The sequence below is a fragment of the Cherax quadricarinatus genome, chromosome 6, assembly GCF_038502225.1.
Source record: "Cherax quadricarinatus isolate ZL_2023a chromosome 6, ASM3850222v1, whole genome shotgun sequence".
NCBI classification, from domain to species: Eukaryota; Metazoa; Arthropoda; class Malacostraca; order Decapoda; family Parastacidae; genus Cherax; species Cherax quadricarinatus.
The window spans coordinates 16,283,541-16,298,778 of NC_091297.1; the positions used below are offsets into that span (position 1 = coordinate 16,283,541).

General features: G+C 43.8%; 1 protein-coding gene across 1 annotated transcript in view; it reads left to right on the top strand.

The window, feature by feature from the left end:
* Nucleotides 1–15,238, top strand: part of LOC138855527 (RNA-binding protein 38-like) — a 547,208-nt gene that overhangs the window by 69,031 nt on the left and 462,939 nt on the right. The gene's annotated exons all lie outside the window — the stretch shown is intronic.

Consider the following 15,238-nt stretch of genomic DNA (forward strand, 5'->3'; position numbering starts at 1 on the left):
AGTCATAGCTCCTGGCCCTGCCTCTTCCCTGGCCGCTACTGGACCACTCTACCTGCACCATGAGCTTTATCATACCTCTGCTTAAAGCTATGATGTGTGCGCGCTCACACACACGCCTACAACAGTCATCACTGGGTTTCTATCTTTGGTTTATAACATATTTATACTCCACTAAGTGTTTAAACTGGTGCCATGTTTGTCAGGTGTTAAGAAGTTATGGGAGCAGCTGTTGTAGATGCTGCTAGCTGTGTACCAGTGTTGTTGCTGCAGCTGTTGTAGACGCTGCTAGCTGTGTACCAGTGTTGTTGCTGCAGCTGTTGTAGACGCTGCTAGCTGTGTATCAGTGTTGTTGCTGCAGCTGTTGTAGACGCTGCTAGCTGTGTACCAGTGTTGTTGCTGCAGCTGTTGTAGACGCTGCTAGCTGTGTACCAGTGTTGTTGCTGCAGCTGTTGTAGACGCTGCTAGCTGTGTATCAGTGTTGTTGCTGCAGCTGTTGTAGACGCTGCTAGCTGTGTATCAGTGTTGTTGCTGCAGCTGTTGTAGACGCTGCTAGCTGTGTACCAGTGTTGTTGCTGCAGCTGTTGTAGACGCTGCTAGCTGTGTATCAGTGTTGTTGCTGCAGTTGTTGTAGACGCTGCTAGCTGTGTATCAGTGTTGTTGCTGCAGCTGTTGTAGACGCTGCTAGCTGTGTACCAGTGTTGTTGCTGCAGCTGTTGTAGATGCTGCTAGCTGTGTATCAGTGTTGTTGCTGCAGCTGTTGTAGACGCTGCTAGCTGTGTACCAGTGTTGTCGCTGCAGCTGTTGTAGATGCTGCTAGCTGTGTATCAGTGTTGTTGCTGCAGCTGTTGTAGACGCTGCTAGCTGTGTACCAGTGTTGTCGCTGCAGCTGTTGTAGATGCTGCTAGCTGTGTATCAGTGTTGTTGCTGCAGCTGTTGTAGACGCTGCTAGCTGTGTACCAGTGTTGTTGCTGCAGCTGTTGTAGATGCTGCTAGCTGTATACCAGTGTTGTTGCTGCAGCTGTTGTTGATGCTGCTAGCTCTGTACCAGTGATGTTTCTGCAGCTATTGTAGATGCTGCTAGCTGTGTACCAGTGTTGTTGCTGCAGCTGTTGTAGACACTGCTAGCTGTGTACCAGAGTAGTTGCAGCAGCTGTTGTAGATGCTGTTACCTGTGTACAAGTGTTGTTGCTGCAGCTGTTGTTGATGCTGCTAGCTGTGTACCAGTGTTGTTGCTGCATCTGTTGTAGATGCTGCTAGCTGTGTACCAGTGTTGTTGCTGCATCTGTTGTAGATGCTGCTAGCTGTGTACCAGTGTTGTTACTACAGTTGTTGTAGATGCTGCTAGCTGTGTACCAGTGTTGTTGCTGCATCTGTTGTAGATGCTGCTAGCTGTGTGCCAGTGTTGTTGTTGCAGCTGTTGTAGATGCTGCTAGCTGTGTACCAGTGTTGTTACTACAGTTGTTGTAGATGCTGCTAGCTGTGTACCAGTGTTGTTGTTGCAACTGTTGTAGATGCTGCTAGCTGTGTGCCAGTGTTGTTGTTGCAGCTGTTGTAGATGCTGCTAGCTGTGTACCAGTGTTGTTGTTGCTGCAACTGTTGTAGATGCTGCTAGCTGTGTACCAGTGTTGTTGTTGCTGCAGCTGTTGTAGATGCTGCTAGGTGTGTACCAGTGTTGTTGCTGCAGCTGTTGTAGATGCTGCTATGTGTGTACCAGTGCTGTTGTTGCTGCAGCTGTTGTAGATGCTGCCAGCTGTGTACCAGTGTTGTTGCTGCAGCTGTTGTAGATGCTGCCAGCTGTGTACCAGTGTTGTTGCTGCAGCTGTTGTAGATGCTGGTAGATGTGTACCAGTGTTGTTGCTGCAGCTGTTGTAGATGCTGCTAACTGTGTACCAGTGTTGATGCTGCTAACTATGTACCAGTGTTGTTACTGCAGCTGGTGCAGGTGCTGCTAGCTGTGTACCAGTGTTGTTGCTGCAGCTGTTGTAGATGCTGCCAGCTGTGTACCAGTGTTGTTGCTGCAGCTGTTGTAGATGCTGCCAGCTGTGTACCAGTATTGTTACTGCAGCTGTTGTAGATGCTGCTAGCTCTGTACCAGTGTTGTTGCTGCAGCTGTTGTAGATGCTGTTAGCTGTGTACCAGTGTTGTTGCTGCAACTGTTGTAGATGCTGTTAGCTGTGTACCAGTGTTGTTGCTGCAACTGTTGTAGATCCTGTTAGCTGTGTACCAGTGTTGTTGCTGCAACTGTTGTAGATGCTGTTAGCTTTGTACCAGTGTTGTTGCTGCAACTGTTGTAGATGCTGTTAGCTTTGTACCAGTGTTGTTACTGCAGCTGTTGTAGATGCTGTTAGCTTTGTACCAGTGTTGTTGCTGCAACTGTTGTAGATGCTGTTAGCTTTGTACCAGTGTTACTGCAGCTGTTGTAGATGCTGTTAGCTTTGTACCAGTGTTGTTGCTGCAACTGTTGTAGATGCTGTTAGCTTTGTACCAGTGTTGTTGCTGCAACTGTTGTAGATGCTGTTAGCTTTGTACCAGTGTTGTTGCTGCAACTGTTGTAGATGCTGTTAGCTTTGTACCAGTGTTGTTGCTGCAACTGTTGTAGATGCTGTTAGCTGTGTACCAGTGTTGTTGCTGCAACTGTTGTAGATGCTGTTAGCTTTGTACCAGTGTTGTTGCTGCAACTGTTGTAGATGCTGTTAGCTGTGTACCAGTGTTGTTGCTGCAACTGTTGTAGATGCTGTTAGCTTTGTACCAGTGTTGTTGCTGCAACTGTTGTAGATGCTGTTAGCTGTGTACCAGTGTTGTTTCTGCAACTGTTGTAGATGCTGTTAGCTTTGTACCAGTGTTGTTGCTGCAACTGTTGTAGATGCTGTTAGCTGTGTACCAGTGTTGTTGCTGCAACTGTTGTAGATGCTGTTAGCTTTGTACCAGTGTTGTTGCTGCAACTGTTGTAGATGCTGTTAGCTGTGTACCAGTGTTGTTTCTGCAACTGTTGTAGATGCTGTTAGCTTTGTACCAGTGTTGTTGCTGCAACTGTTGTAGATGCTGTTAGCTGTGTACCAGTGTTGTTGCTGCAACTGTTGTAGATGCTGTTAGCTTTGTACCAGTGTTGTTGCTGCAACTGTTGTAGATGCTGTTAGCTGTGTACCAGTGTTGTTTCTGCAACTGTTGTAGATGCTGTTAGCTTTGTACCAGTGTTGTTGCTGCAACTGTTGTAGATGCTGTTAGCTTTGTACCAGTGTTGTTGCTGCAACTGTTGTAGATGCTGTTAGCTGTGTACCAGTGTTGTTGCTGCAACTGTTGTAGATGCTGTTAGCTTTGTACCAGTGTTGTTGCTGCAACTGTTGTAGATGCTGTTAGCTTTGTACCAGTGTTGTTGCTGCAACTGTTGTAGATGCTGTTAGCTTTGTACCAGTGTTGTTGCTGCAACTGTTGTAGATGCTGTTAGCTTTGTACCAGTGTTGTTGCTGCAACTGTTGTAGATGCTGTTAGCTTTGTACCAGTGTTGTTGCTGCAACTGTTGTAGATGCTGTTAGCTTTGTACCAGTGTTGTTGCTGCAACTGTTGTAGATGCTGTTAGCTTTGTACCAGTGTTACTGCAGCTGTTGTAGATGCTGTTAGATTTGTACCAGTGTTGTTTCTGCAGCTGTTGTTCAATTACCCATCTTTGTCACTTTTGTTCTAAACGTTCTCTCTCTCTCTCTCACTCTCTCTCTCTCTCTCTCTCTCTCTCTCTCTCTCTCTCTCTCTCTCTCTCTCTCTCTCTCTCTCTCTCTCTCTCTCTCTCTCTCTCTCTCTCTCTCTCATAAATGCAAGCATTTACGAGTGTTTTCATCAATTCATCTTTAATAACAAGAACATCAGTTTGGATCAAATACATCTTGTCCTTCAGGACACAAGTTTGGTAAATATCTTGAAGAACATGGACCCGAACCAGTGACTAAGAAAGGATCACTTCTGCTGAACTAAAAGTATGTTCAAGACACATTCCATTAAGAAAAAAAAGATGTAAACTAGAAAAAGAAAGATGTTCCCTCTACAGGAGAAGACGAAGAATCACAGAGCTCCTCTAGGGTGCTAAACTATCTGAAATGGAGAATGAAGGACTGACTAGGAAAATAGAAAATACTGAACACAAGTTGCATGAATAATAAAGAGTCGAGGAGAGACAGAGTCAACTAAAAAGTGGGTAATGAAATTAAAAGAAATTCAAAATACTTAATCTAATATGCCAAATCCATTTCAAAAAAGACATCCAGTATCGGGTCCTTGCTTAAACAAGATAGAACTTACTCTGATGACATCAATGAAATCAGTGAAATACCCAAGTCTAAATATGACTTTGTGTTCAGTGAGCCGTTAATCAGACTGAAGATCAACAATCTGAATTAATTCTTCATGAACGAGACTTAAAACCTTGTCAATATCTCCAAAATTTCTGACATAACCCTAACACCACTGGACTTTGAAAAAGTCATTGATAGTATGTCCACACACTCTGCCCGAGGCTCAGGCTTGTGGGACTCCGTGTTCATGGAGACCTTCAGCCAACCCTTATCGCGTGCCTTAAAAAGTCCAAGGAGAAGGAAACGAGACACGGAGGTCATCCCTCAGTCGTTAAAACAACGAATATTTCATCACTCCACAAAGGTGGCAGCAAAGCAATAGCAAAGAATTATAGACCGATAGCATTAATGCTCTACATTATAAAAATCTTTGAAAGAGTTCTAAGACGCATGATCACCAACCACTTGGATTCTCAACAGCTGCACAACCCAGGACAACTTGGGCTTAGAGCAGGTCGCTGCTGCTGCCTCTCACAACTGCTGCACCACTGTGACAAAGGTCTTGAATGCTCTGGAAGGCAAACAAAATGCAGATGTAGTATACACAGACTTTGAAAAAGCTTCGAGTTATAGTGTATAAAATACGTACAAAAGGAATAAATGGAAAATGGATGTTTAATGAGGACAAAATTCAGTTAGTCTGTTACGGAAAACTTAACGAAATGAAAGTTTGAAGGGAAAATAAGACTTATTCTAACTACACAATAGAGAGAAAAACTAATGTGAAGGATATAGGAGTGATACATCCAGTGCAGGATGCACTTCAATATCCTGTACAGGATACACTTCAGTAGTGGTTCTCAACCTTTTTTGCCCCTTTGCCTTTTCATTCTATGTCTGACTATTATCCCACCTTCCCAAGTTTGTCCCACTCAGAAGGTACATTCCAAATAATGTTCATATGATATTAAAAATCTTTTATTTTTTCTATATTTGTACATATTCATTACTTGGATTATTTTTATAGTTGAATTTTACAAATTTAATACCAATAGAAAATGTTGATGGATTTTAAAACTCGAATAAATATATTTTACTATATTCATAAGTAATTACTTAACAGACTAAAGTTACTGAAGTATATTACATGAAACAAAAAGATCAATAGAATTTTATTCTGATGAATATTACAATGAGAAACCTGTGATTGTTTTTTTCTTAGTCGTCACAAGTGGAAGCCTAGCATGGACAGCTGTTCTTGCCACTGTGTGTACGACTCTCACATCAACCACCAAAATTCTGTGACTGATTTCTCATATAACATTTCTCTTGCTCCCACATCAATCTTAACCTCCCGAAATTCTTCTTTACAAATATCAGGAACTTTTTTAACTTAATTTAGATGAATTTCGGATTAAATCTAACTCATCATCACTAAGTTCAGGAGAACAATGGCTGGATTAATTTTCCAGTGCTGTCAAATGTTGCAAAATTTCACTTTTTAAACTCCTGCAACAAGAACTGATGACAGTTTCTCAAACATTGCAACATTTTTGATCAAGAAAGCTTGCAAGGAAGCCTTGATTTTATGATGTTCATATTCCTTCCTTGTATCTGAAGATTCAGTTTATTCAGCTTCTCAATAATGTCAACCCAATTACGCCAGACTCATGATACAGTCCTCATCATCCAGCCTGGCAAAAAAAAAAAAATGCCATCTAACCCTGAGCTTCAAAAAATATTTTGAGCTCATCTCTCAGGTCAGATACTCGCTTAGTTACATTTCCTCTGGAAAGGCATCGAGCATTTGTGTGGAGAAGAATCAAATAATGGCGAGCGTTCATTCAAATTCAAATTCAAAATTCAAAGTTTATTCTCTATAAGGATTACAATGCTGAGTTTACAGAAATTTGGTTATTGTGTGGTTTACATGTCAATACATAACTGAATGTGAAGATGGTATACAATACCGAGAGGTTAATAAGTAAGACTCATGTGCAACACTCAGGTATCTTTATTCCGAAACGTTTCGCCTACACAGTATGCTTCTTCAGTCGAGTACAGAATAGTTAACAGAGGCAGTAGAGATGTGAAGACAATGTAACCAGTCCATCACCCTTGAAGACGTAGTTCTGAGGTGGTCACAAGAACCTCACTGTGTCGGCGAAGCTGCGGAATAAAGATACTTGAGTGCTGCACATGTGTCTTATCAATACACAACTGCTGGAGGTGGTCAGTTGAGAGCGTCTCCTTTGACCAAATTCATAATTAAATTTGTTTGGCGCTAAACCTTCCATAGTGCAGCTGGAAGTGATTTTTTTTTTTTGAGACCAGTGCCTGACCATGGATCATACAGTGAATGACTCACTTTAAGAGCTCGTGACACAGCTCATGACACAGCTCATGACACAGCTCATGACACAGCTCATAACACAGCTCATGACACAGCTCATGACACAGCTCATAACACAGCTCATGACACAGCTCATGACACAGCTCATGACACAACTCATGACACAACTCATGACACAGCTCATGACACAGCTCATGACACAACTCATGACACAGCTCATGAAACAGCTCATGACACAACTCATGACACAACTCATGACACAACTCATGACACAGCTCATGACACAACTCATGACACATCTCATGACACAACTCATGACACAACTCATGACACAACTCATGACACAGCTCATGACACAGCTCATGACACAACTCATGACACAGCTCATGACACAACTCATGACACAACTCATGACACAGCTCATGACACAACTCATGACACAGCTCATGACACAACTCATGACACAACTCATGACACAGCTCATGACACAACTCATGACACAACTCATGACACAACTCATGACACAACTCATGACACAGCTCATGACACAACTCATGACACAACTCATGACACAACTCATGACACAGCTCATGACACAGCTCATGACACAGCTCATGACACAGCTCATGACACAGCTCATGACACAACTCATGACACAGCTCATGACACAGCTCATGACACAGCTCATGACACAGCTCATGACACAACTCATGACACAACTCATGACACAGCTCATGACACAGCTCATGACACAACTCATGACACAACTCATGACACAGCTCATGACACAGCTCATGACACAACTCATGACACAACTCATGACACAACTCATGACACAGCTCATGACACAGCTCATGACACAACTCATGACACAGCTCATGACACAGCTCATGACACAGCTCATGACACAACTCATGACACAACTCATGACACAACTCATGACACAGCTCATGACACAACTCATGACACAACTCATGACACAACTCATGACACAACTCATGACACAACTCATGACACAACTCATGACACAACTCATGACACAGCTCATGACACAACTCATGACACAACTCATGACACAACTCATGACACAACTCATGACACAACTCATGACACAGCTCATGACACAACTCATGACACAACTCATGACACAACTCATGACACAACTCATGACACAACTCATGACACAACTCATGACACAACTCATGACACAACTCATGACACAGCTCATGACACAACTCATGACACAACTCATGACACAACTCATGACACAACTCATGACACAACTCATGACACAACTCATGACACAACTCATGACACAGCTCATGACACAACTCATGACACAACTCATGACACAACTCATGACACAACTCATGACACAACTCATGACACAGCTCATGACACAACTCATGACACAACTCATGACACAACTCATGACACAACTCATGACACAACTCATGACACAACTCATGACACAACTCATGACACAACTCATGACACAACTCATGACACAACTCATGACACAACTCATGACACAACTCATGACACAACTCATGACACAACTCATGACACAACTCATGACACAACTCATGACACAGCTCATGACACAACTCATGACACAACTCATGACACAACTCATGACACAACTCATGACACAACTCATGACACAACTCATGACACAACTCATGACACAACTCATGACACAACTCATGACACAACTCATGACACAACTCATGACACAACTCATGACACAACTCATGACACAACTCATGACACAACTCATGACACAACTCATGACACAGCTCATGACACAACTCATGACACAACTCATGACACAACTCATGACACAACTCATGACACAACTCATGACACAACTCATGACACAACTCATGACACAACTCATGACACAACTCATGACACAGGTCATGACACAACTCATGACACAACTCATGACACAACTCATGACACAACTCATGACACAACTCATGACACAACTCATGACACAACTCATGACACAACTCATGACACAGCTCATGACACAACTCATGACACAGCTCATGACACAACTCATGACACAACTCATGACACAACTCATGACACAACTCATGACACAGCTCATGACACAACTCATGACACAACTCATGACACAACTCATGACACAACTCATGACACAACTCATGACACAGCTCATGACACAACTCATGACACAACTCATGACACAGCTCATGACACAACTCATGACACAACTCATGACACAGCTCATGACACAACTCATGACACAACTCATGACACAGCTCATGACACAACTCATGACACAGCTCATGACACAACTCATGACACAGCTCATGACACAACTCATGACACAACTCATGACACAACTCATGACACAACTCATGACACAGCTCATGACACAACTCATGACACAGCTCATGACACAACTCATGACACAGCTCATGACACAACTCATGACACAACTCATGACACAGCTCATGACACAACTCATGACACAACTCATGACACAGCTCATGACACAACTCATGACACAGCTCATGACACAACTCATGACACAACTCATGACACAACTCATGACACAACTCATGACACAGCTCATGACACAACTCATGACACAGCTCATGACACAACTCATGACACAGCTCATGACACAACTCATGACACAACTCATGACACAACTCATGACACAACTCATGATGGACTCCAAATTCTGTGAATAAAAATCAAGATTAAGTCAGATAAAATATGAAATATTTGTCTTTATTTTAAATTTAATCCTGTGACATTCAGTAGACTTTATTTAATGTCACAGATTATATTAAAAACATTATCTACAGAGTCTACATTATCTACAGAGTCTACATTATCTACAGAGTCTACATTATCTACAGAGTCTACATTATCTACAGAGTCTACATTATCTACAGAGTCTACATTATCTACAGAGTCTACATTATCTACAGAGTCTACATTATCTACAGAGTCTATATTATCTACAGAGTCTATATTATCTACAGAGTCTACATTATCTACAGAGTCTACATTATCTACAGAGTCTATATTATCTACAGAGTCTACATTATCTACAGAGTCTATATTATCTACAGAGTCTATATTATCTACAGAGTCTACATTATCTACAGAGTCTACATTATCTACAGAGTCTATATTATCTACAGAACGTCACACTTTGTTGAGTAGCGGTCTCAGTATCCCCTCAAACACCATAAAATTCCCCCCCAGGGGGGAATTCCTCCCCTGGTTGAGAACCCCCTGCTGTGTCACCATTACTATTCCATGTGTCACTATCACTGTTCCGTGTGTCATCATCACTGTTCCGTGTGTCACCATCACTGTTCCGTATGTCATCATCACTGTTCCGTGTGTCACTATCACTGTTCCGTGTGTCACCATCACTTCCGTGTGTCACCATCACTGTTCCATGTGTCACCATCACTGTTCCGTGTGTCATATTCACTGTTCCGTGTGTCACCATCACTGTTCCGCGTGTCATATTCACTGTTCCGTGTGTCATCATTATCTGGACGCCAGGCCTGACCTGTCTCCTCTCTTACGACTCAACTTGAACTGCTCTGGCGAGTGCCTGGAGGGTGAGCGGCATACAAATCATATTAGGTCAGCAGTAACAGTCAGTGATATAACAGTGAGTGATTCAAGCAGGAGGCAGTGAATCAGTAGTGGTTGGTATGAGTCATTACTACTGACACTACTGGTAACTGATACTACTGGTAGCTGATACTACTGATAACTGATACTACTGGTAACTGATACTACTGAGATCACTGCTCTATAGATCAGCACTGTTTTGTACATCATCATCACTGTTTTATACATCATCATCACTGTTTTATACGTCATCATCACTGCTGTGTAGCTCACCACTATGTATATCATCACTATGTATATCATCACTATGTATATCATCACTATTATGTAAATCTTCATAACATTTAAGTAGGAGTGATATTATGTTGTATTTTAACCATATTGTGGCATTTGAGCTGCATCAAATACTTGTTGCATACGTGGCATATATAGTGTTAAAGGTAGCCGCTACATCGAGGTGGTCATTTAACATCAGTTGCATCCTCGGGGGTTTGAAAAAAGGGTCTGTAATAGCTTGGTATCAGCCAGATACTTGGCGATACAGCTGGTCATGCCTATAGTGACTATAGTGCTATGTTGTCTGTACCCATCGCTGTGTTCGTTATAACAAGGCATCGTTGAAGGCTAACTTCAAGTTTTATATCAACTGAGAAGTTATGTATCGTGGGTAACACGTAGTTATGTATCGTGGATAACGCGTAGTTATGTATCGTGGGTAACACGTAGTTATGTATCGTGGGTAACACGTAGTTATGTATCGTGGATAACGCGTAGTTATGTATCGTGGGTAACGCGTAGTTACGTATCGTGGGTAACACGTAGTTATGTATCGTGGGTAACACGTAGTTATGTATCGTGGGTAACACGTAGTTATGTATCGTGGGTAACACGTAGTTATGTATCGTGGGTAACACGTAGTTATGTATCGTGGGTAACACGTAGTTATGTATCGTGGGTAACACGTAGTTATGTATCGTGGGTAACACGTAGTTATGTATCGTGGGTAACACGTAGTTACAATAACAATGTCTTAAATACTGTGTTGTACGTGTCATTTTCGTCTACTCGTGACGTGTAGGTTTGAACCAGAAGATTGTGTAACATAGCTGACTCCAGTGATGGTGGCGGGGAGGTGTTAGGGTGCGGGGAGGTGTTAGGGTGCGGGGAGGTGTTAGGGTGCGGGGAGGTGTTAGGGTGCGGGGAGGTGTTAGGGTGCGGGGAGGTGTTAGGGTGCGGGGAGGTGTTAGGGTGAGGGGAGGTGTTAGGGTGCGGGGAGGTGGGAGGGTGCGGGGAGGTGTTAGGGTGCGGGGAGGTGTTAAGGTGCGGGGAGGTGTTAGGGTGCGGGGAGGTGTTAGGGTGTGGGGAGGTGTTAGGGTGCGGGGAGGTGTTAGGGTGCGGGGAGGTGTTAGGGTGCGGGGAGGTGTTAGGGTGCGGGGAGGTGTTAGGGTGCGGGGAGGTATTAGGGTGCGGGGAGGTGTTAGGGTGCGGGGAGGTGTTAGGGTGCGGGGAGGTGTTAGGGTGGGGGGAGGTGTTAGGGTGCGGGGAGGTGTTAGGGTGCGGGGAGGGGTTAAGGTGCGGGGAGGTGTTAGGGTGCGGGGAGGTGTTAGGGTGCGGGGAGGTGTTAGGGTGTGGGGAGGTGTTAGGGTGCGGGGAGGTGTTAGGGTGCGGGGAGGTGTTAGGGGGTAAAGTTGATACTGGCTTGTGCTGAGGTCAGTTGAATTCCTCGGTCTTGGAGATACTGCTACCAAGATGTTTATATTTAGCTATAAAGTGCGCAACCGGAGGTAAACAAGTGGCAGCTAAATGTAGGGAAAGTAATATTATATAAGACTGGTGTTTATAATAGTAAGAGAGAGAGAGATGTTTCATGGCTACTCTGACACCTGTTGTGTCAGTCTTGCTGCCAGGGGTAACTTAATGTCTGACGTATATGACCGTTACTTTATCTATATAGAGCTCACTTTGATATCTATACGGAGCCCACACTGATATTTATAGGAAGTCCACACTAAAATCTATACGGAGCCCACACTGATATTTATAGGAAGTCCACACTAAAATCTATACGGAGCCCACATTGGTATCTCCGAGTACTTGTGATGGAGGTAGAACTGTGGTAAATAACGATCTCTCCTCTGATGAGTAGCGCAGTTTGAAGGCAGACAGTAATACTTATTCGGTTAATACCTGGAAATCTTGAAGCTTTAGAACAACCTGAGATAGTGTACGTTCTATGGCTGCCACTGGAGTAACTTACTGGTGTAGATCACGGATGGAAGTACATGATGATATGCGGAATGTAAAGCCACGTGCGTGAATGTAATTAGTGGTAATTAACGGTGGTAACTCAGTCCTTCCGTTGTGGTGGTTGTCACTTGGAGTCACAAGCGCTTAATAAACGGAAATAGTTGTGATAACTGGTATAGTTAAGATCACAGTTGTCTCCACTCATTACTGGACGTTGATACTGTTAAAGGTTCAACGCTGCTGTTTACGAGGTTCATTAATATTTCGTCATAAACTTGAAAGGATGATAAAATATACCGATAAATTTGTGACTAAGACACATTACGGGATGTATGGTATTTATTGAGAAGCTGTTTCGTCCCCCAGGATGCACTGCACTCTGGCCCAAAAACACTGTTGGTCCGCCTCACTCTTAGTGTTCTTGTTGATCAAGGACATTAGTGTTGAAGGTCTGGAAGTGTTGGTGTTACTGGTAGACAGACATGGCATCTGTAGATGCGTTGGTTTGAATACTGTCACACGTGTCCTGTAGACATATGTCGGCAGATGATGTTCAACCATTGACATTTTTTTAATTATTTTATGGTGTCTTTATCAGATATGAGTTAAGAGAAAGTTAGAGCAGTTACTCTGCCTCGAGCAACAACACCTTCACACTGTATAAAGCCTGGATTATATTTTGTTCATTATTTCTCTTTAAGTCCGGATAGAAAATTTAATGTCCATCTGCACTCCTTTGCAGTTATTTTTATCCTACAGTTATTGTGTGTTGTTACTAGGTGACTGTCCTTGTTAGATTACCTGGCAAAATATGTGTTTACAACGTGTGCATTTGTGCTTGTCTTGTATTGCATCCCAAACCATGTAGTATTTTGGTGGCTTGGGTTTCTTTACCAGTAAACAGTGTCTGCTGAGTGTGTCTGACTATATTTCCTGACAGTGTCTCCTGACAGTGTCTCCTGACAGTGTCTCCTGACAGTGTCTCCTGACAATGATCTGAATCAGATGATGACTCCTTCAGCTGTAACCTCAGCTGGTCTGCTCTCAGCTAGGTGCCACACGACATTACTCTCAGCTAGGTGCCACACGACATTACCCTCAGCTAGGTGCCACACGACTTTACCCTCAGCTAGGTGCCACAATACATTTGAAAAACAAACGATCGCTGAATCGTTTCTGAGGGACGAGAGTGATCACCTCTCAACACTTGTGTCGAGCAGTTCTGAGGGATGAGAGTGATCACCTCTCAACACTTGTGTCGAGCAGTTCTGAGGGATGAGAGTGATCTCCTCTCAACACTTGTGTCGAGCAGTTCTGAGGGATGAGAGTGATCTCCTCTCAACACTTGTGTCGAGCAGTTCTGAGGGATGAGAGTGATCACCTCTCAACACTTGTGTCGAGCAGTTCTGAGGGATGAGAGTGATCACCTCTCAACACTTGTGTCGAGCAGTTCTGAGGGATGAGAGTGATCACCTCTCAACACTTGTGTCGAACAGTTCTGAGGGATGAGAGTGATCACCTCTCAACACTTGTGTCGAGCAGTTCTGAGGGATGAGAGTGATCTCCTCTCAACACTTGTGTCGAGCAGTTCTGAGGGATGAGAGTGATCACCTCTCAACACTTGTGTCGAGCAGTTCTGAGGGATGAGAGTGATCACCTCTCAACACTTGTGTCGAGCAGTTCTGAGGGATGAGAGTGATCTCCTCTCAACACTTGTGTCGAGCAGTTCTGAGGGATGAGAGTGATCTCCTCTCAACACTTGTGTCGAGCAGTTCTGAGGGATGAGAGTGATCACCTCTCAACACTTGTGTCGAGCAGTTCTGAGGGATGAGAGTGATCACCTCTCAACACTTGTGTCGAGCAGTTCTGAGGGATGAGAGTGATCACCTCTCAACACTTGTGTCGAGCAGTTCTGAGGGATGAGAGTGATCACCTCTCAACACTTGTGTCGAGCAGTTCTGAGGGATGAGAGTGATCACCTCTCAACACTTGTGTCGAGCAGTTCTGAGGGATGAGAGTGATCACCTCTCAACACTTGTGTCGAGCAGTTCTGAGGGATGAGAGTGATCACCTCTCAACACTTATGTCGAGCAGTTCTGAGGGATGAGAGTGATCTCCTCTCAACACTTGTGTCGAGCACTTCTGAGGGATGAGAGTGATCACCTCTCAACACTTGTGTCGAGCAGTTCTGAGGGATGAGAGTGATCACCTCTCAACACTTGTGTCGAGCAGTTCTGAGGGATGAGAGTGATCTCCTCTCAACACTTGTGTCGAGCAGTTCTGAGGGATGAGAGTGATCACCTCTCAACACTTGTGTCGAGCAGTTCTGAGGGATGAGAGTGATCTCCTCTCAACACTTGTGTCGAGCAGTTCTGAGGGATGAGAGTGATTTCCTCTCAACACTTGTGTCGAGCAGTTCTGAGGGATGAGAGTGATCTCCTCTCAACACTTGTGTCGAGCAGTTCTGAGGGATGAGAGTGATCACCTCTCAACACTTATGTCGAGCAGTTCTGAGGGATGAGAGTGATCTCCTCTCAACACTTGTGTCGAGCAGTTCTGAGGGATGAGAGTGATCACCTCTCAACACTTGTGTCGAGCAGTTCTGAGGGATGAGAGTGATCTCCTCTCAACACTTGTGTCGAGCAGTTCTGAGGGATGAGAGTGATCTCCTCTCAACACTTGTGTCGAGCAGTTCTGAGGGATGAGAGTGATCTCCTCT